Source organism: Pinus tabuliformis, chromosome 4_1, assembly GCF_031772625.1.
Source record: "Pinus tabuliformis cultivar Carrire ecotype Pingquan chromosome 4_1, CPIR1, whole genome shotgun sequence".
In the NCBI taxonomy this organism is placed as follows: Eukaryota; Viridiplantae; Streptophyta; class Pinopsida; order Pinales; family Pinaceae; genus Pinus; species Pinus tabuliformis.
In genome coordinates this window covers 289581869-289586960 of record NC_142303.1, presented here as the reverse complement: position 1 = coordinate 289586960, position 5092 = coordinate 289581869, and positions in this window count along the sequence as shown.

The following is a 5092-nucleotide window of genomic DNA, read 5'->3' as shown; positions in this document are numbered from 1 at the left end:
ATGTTTGGAATTAATTGCATATGCTTTTGCTATTATTTCCTAAGCAAATTGCGCAAGGAAATAGAGATCGGACCATAGGTAAAGCCTTTATATACAGGGCTTGGTTGGTTCATGAGATATATCTTCATCTCTTCATAGTTCATTGAGCACTGAATAGCTTGAGAGCTGATTCTTTTTGTATTGTGAAGAGGATTTCCACTTGATTGATAATACATGGTTGGGGTTTTATGCTGGTGCTTTCCCCTGGATATATCTTGTGTTATGTGTGATTATTTTTCTTGATCAGTTATGCATGTTTCTACTTGACGTTGCTCCTGAATTCGATTATGCTTCTGCTTAATGTTTTGTAGAAGTAGAACAAGTATTATGCTTTAGGACATTGCATATATCAGTTTGTTCTACAGGTGAAATTTCTACATTAAAAACACATTTTTATTTATAGTCACATCAATACAATTTTTTTATTAATTTTATTTTGGTACAACTTTTCAATTGAATTTAATTATTGTTAAATGGATTGTGGTGCAAAAAGTGAATTGTAAATTCATAAATATTATTTTATTGCTTTAGCTATTATTTTATTATTTCCTTAGGAGGTCTATTTTAGACCTCAAAATTCCCCTAATGAAAATCATGATTACATATGTCATTATGAAGATCGAACCTAGTTACATATTTCAACACTCCCTCTTAACTAGGGAGGTATTCATAATATATACAAGGTTCTTGAACATTCTCAACATGAAGAATTCTCACAAGAAGAGTCAGATTGGAAACCCTTTTGTATAGCATCATATCATCCAACATTGTCACATAACAAGATCTTGAATTGTTAATTTATGAAAATAGTGTAAAATTCCACCTTGGACAACTCATATGACGAAGATTATGATTGCATTTAATTCCTCTTTTCGAGAGGGCCAAAATTGACCTAAAGATCACCTCATTTAGACAAGTAGAAGTTGGTTTTTGAATTTATGTACCCACTCATGTGCAATTGTTTAGGTCGACCTCAACATCAAATGGACCCCCATGAAAGCCTATAAATACAAGAGACCTCAATCTCATTTTAACATCATCATCAAGCATCTTCTTCTCTTCTTCTATTTTTTAGTTTGCACATGTCTGACAGAGGAAACTCACGCAAGGTATGAAATTATAGGTCTGAGGCTCGCACATGTTTAGGTTTATGTTTTTCAGTTGCTCGCTTGCAGCAGGTCTAATATGACTATAGTCGCATGCTCGCAGTGCCTCAAAGAGTGAATGGGAAGCTCTAGTCACCCACATAACATTTGAAAGGGTGTGACTAAGGCTCTGAGATAGTTTTGGGAAGATCTGACCATAGTCACTCGTTTATAGTGTCTCAGGGAGTGATCAAGAAGACACAGTCATTAGCAGAATAACTTGATGAGTGTGACTGGGGTTCTGAGCTAGGGTTTGATAGTTGGGAAGTCATGGTCCCTTGCTTGCTGCAGGTCAAATATGACTGTAGTTTCACCCTTGCAGTGCCTCAGAGAGCGACTGGGAAGCTATAATCGCTTGCATAACATCTGGAAGGGTGCGAATGAGGCTCTAAGATAGTTGTGGGAAGATTTGACCATAATCACTCGCTTATAGTGTCTTAGGGAGTGACCTGGAAGACATAATCGCTCACATAATAACTTGATGAGTACAACTGGGGTTCTAAGCTAGGTTTTGACATTTGGGAAGTCATATTCAGCTCACAGTGTATCAGGGAGTGACTAGGAAGTCACAGTCGCTAGCAAAATAAATTAATGAGTGCGATTAGGGTTCTAAGCTAGGGTTTGACAGTTGACCACAATTGACTACAAATGTTTGAAGGATGGAAGGTTTCTCTATGTTGTACAATGATTCTGGAAGTCTGACTATGATTTCTATTGGGTAAATATTTTCTGAATGATTATGTGTTGGGTTCATTGTTCTCTCCATTGAAACATTTTATGAAAATATAATACGAAGAATATTTGAAAGGGTTTTCCCCCTAGTGGGTTTTTCCCCCGGTCTTTGACCAATCTAGTGTCTCTTGTGGTTGTGGTATTGTCTCCTTTGTCATTGCATTTATTGTTCTATCTTCAATTATTGTTTATGATTGGAAATATTGTTAATAATTAGATGTAATTCTAAATGAAAAATTGATTTGGGCTGAAGTAATTGAAATAATATAGAACAGTCTAGAAAATTAACATGGTTTTAGAGCTAAGGTGAAGGACAAGCCCAAAAGGAAAAAAACCATTCAATCCATTACCTTTGGAAAGTTGAAGGAGCTTATCTAGTCAAAGTCAAGATGTCTTTGTCTACCTTCAAGAAGCATGAAAAGTTGGGTGACTCATCAAAATTTGTTGCATGGAAAGTCAGGTTGGAGATCATAGATGAAAACAATGATGTGTTGGACTACATTCAAGGAAGAATGCTGGAGCCTCCAGAAAATTCTTCTGCTTCTCTCAAAAGCAGGTACAAGAAAGATGAGTCCAAAGTAAATCAAATTATAGTTGATGGTTTACAAGATCATTTACTTACATATGTTGGGAATTTATGGAAGTCCAAATATGCATATGATAAGATAGTTGGCATGTATGAAATCAAAAATTTGAATGATATCATCACTTTGAAAGATAAACTCAAAGACACCAAGATGAACAAAGGAGAAGTTGTACAATGCTATATCATGAGGATATCTTACCTTAGAGGTCACTTGCAGAGAGTTGGAGAATTTGTGTCTGATAGGGAATTAATCATTATGAATCTTAGAGGTATCCCTCTTATTTTGAAAACCTTCATCACTACTATAAGCAATAACAATGTACTCCTATCATTTGATGAAATTGTTTGAAAACATACACAGGAAGAATCAATGATGGTATCAAGAGGAAGAATTCAAAAACATGAAGAAGGAGAGTCTGTCGCATATATCTCCCATGACAAGAAGAAAAAGAAAGGAAAAGGAGGTCCATCAAGAAAGCCTCCTTCTCAAAATGAAAAAAGAAAGAATCATACAACATCATGTCATATTGACTTCTATAATTGTCACAAGAAGGGTTATTATTTATGAGATTGTCCTGAGAAGAAGAAAGGACATCCTTATAACACTTGAAGAAACAACAACAAATATAATAATCAAAGAAGAAAAGATGATCAAATAAATGGCCGTAATAAAAGATATGAAAGTAGAAGAAGAGATACCTCAAGCCACCTTGAAGAAGATCATTGTTCTAGAAAGAAGTCAATATTTATGAGGTATGAAAGTAATGTTGTAAATCAATCTGAATACATTCTTATTTTTGCCCTTACTATTTCTTCTCCTCTAGATTCGTGGGATAGTTGGTTGGTTGATAGTGGGGCCACTCATCATTTCTCTGGATATAAGGAAGTTCTCTCTAATATAGTAGAGAGGGAGACTAGGAAAAATCTTGGAAGGTCGGAAAATGGAGTTTAGGGTTTTAGAGCTCTGGCGATGGTGGCCTGCCTAGCCACCTGGTTTGGCGGCATAACCACTCTCACACTCTCTAATCACGGTCATTACCCTCCCGCACTCTGGCCACCATCCTCCATTCTCACCCATTCGGTCCGTTATTGGTGACCTAAACCGTTCACCTATCTGACTTAGCATCTGTCAACTGGGGGCTATCCTGGGGTGATAAATGTTTTCTGTGGGTTAGCATGGAGGGTGATATTGTTGATTATTTTGAGGAACCATTTGATCTAGACCCCAACTAGTCGGTTTTATCTCCACATTATCCAGGCTCCTATTCATCCATCCCCACAACCCTAGCTAGTACTCGTGGGGTATACACATTGCCAGACTACTCGAATCTAGTGCAACAACCTCATTCTTTGTCTGGTTCATCTTCCTCCTTGCTGTCAGTTTCTAGCTATCCTGAAGCGGACTGTTATCCACTTGACCCTGAGCTACCCTCGCTCTCCTCGACTTCCCTACAGTTCGTATCATCTTACCTAACCCTCCTACTCCCCCGATCCCTTTGCATCCCCCTTAGCCTTTTCTCCTAGGAACTTCACACATCCCTCTCCCATAGGATCCACATTCCTACTTGTCCCATCCATAGGATCCCGTTGCTCCTCCCCCCCTCCACTCTTTCCTGACCCTCCCACCTCCGGTTGTTTTGCGGATACATCCCCTCCACACTCAGGTCTAACCGGGAACCCTCACTCAAAGGCTGAATCGATTCCTTCTTCCATTCCACAGAGCACACCACCCCCTAATCTACTGGGTCGGCCGTCTAAGAGATTCAAAGGGGTGAAGGCAGGTTTGAAGAAGATCTCTCTCACTTTTGGAGATGACATACAAATGGGGGAAGTTATGGATACCTTCGACCGTGTCTCGGTGGGCCGTGTCAGGGATAGGGAATATTCGGCTGCACGACTAAGACAGTGTGTCTTGGAGATTTGGGGGCGGGTCCTCACCGAATTACCGTCGGTCGTCACACTTTCTCGTGGATGGTTTGATCTTCGATCTCAACGGTCTGAATTTATTCCATGGGTACTATCATGGCACATTGAAATGGCTCCAATATTACTCAAATGATGGAGCCCCCTTTTTGATCTTGAGAGAGAACATCTTAGGGCTGGACCAATTTGGGTTAGATTTCCTAGATTACCCCTACATTTCTGCTCAGAAAATATTTTAAAATGGATTGGGAATGCTCTTGGCAGATGCATGGATTACAATAAATATTATATGTTAATAGGGAATATGTCCATGGCTCGCATTCTTGTCCATCTTGATACCAGGGAGGGACTGGAGGAAAATCTGCAGCTACATTGGCAGGACACTGTTAGGCCCCTATACTACTAGTGTAACCCCTTACTGTTATTATTACAACCCCCTTATTATATTTTTGTACCCATGTAGTCCCCATATTGTTATTATTGTGCCCCATAGAAGCCCACTATTGTTATTATTGTGCCCTTACATTATTATTGTTATGTCAGCTCTGATTATATTATGACCCCTTAGACTCCTATATATAGAAAGGAGGTCTTGTCATTTGTATCATCCAAGAATTATTCATTTGTGTAACGTAAAGGAGGTTGGCCCCTCAAAGAGGCTGAAAAC